This window comes from Phalaenopsis equestris, unplaced genomic scaffold (genome assembly GCF_001263595.1).
Source record: "Phalaenopsis equestris unplaced genomic scaffold, ASM126359v1 Scaffold200627, whole genome shotgun sequence".
Taxonomy (NCBI): domain Eukaryota; kingdom Viridiplantae; phylum Streptophyta; class Magnoliopsida; order Asparagales; family Orchidaceae; genus Phalaenopsis; species Phalaenopsis equestris.
In genome coordinates this window covers 276,036-276,461 of record NW_018220441.1, presented here as the reverse complement: position 1 = coordinate 276,461, position 426 = coordinate 276,036, and positions in this window count along the sequence as shown.

The window sequence follows — 426 nt, the reverse complement described above, 5'->3', positions numbered from 1 at the left end:
AATTATTTTTATGCAAAAATAGGATTTTTCAAAGAAAATTCCTAACTTGACCAAGGTAAATTATAATCCTGTGAAAGTTTTACTGGAGGTAGACCTAGACCAGGGAAGTTTTTGGATCAAATTTCACAATTTTTTGAATTCTTTGTGATTTATTAGAATTATTTTAAGTTTTGGGTTATTTAATAAAAATAAAATATTTTAAGTGGTGAAAATTAACTTTTATATTTTTGAAAAATCTCCCTAAGGTCAGAGAACTCAGAGGAAGAAATTTTATGTTTTTTAGATTTTTCTTTGATTTATTAGAATTATTTTAGTGAAAACTTATTTTTAGCTTTTTAAAAGTTATTTTTAAGCTTTAAAATTCAATATCTTTATTTAGAAAATCAGCAAAAATATTCTAATTGTTCCTAAGTGATTAGGAAACAA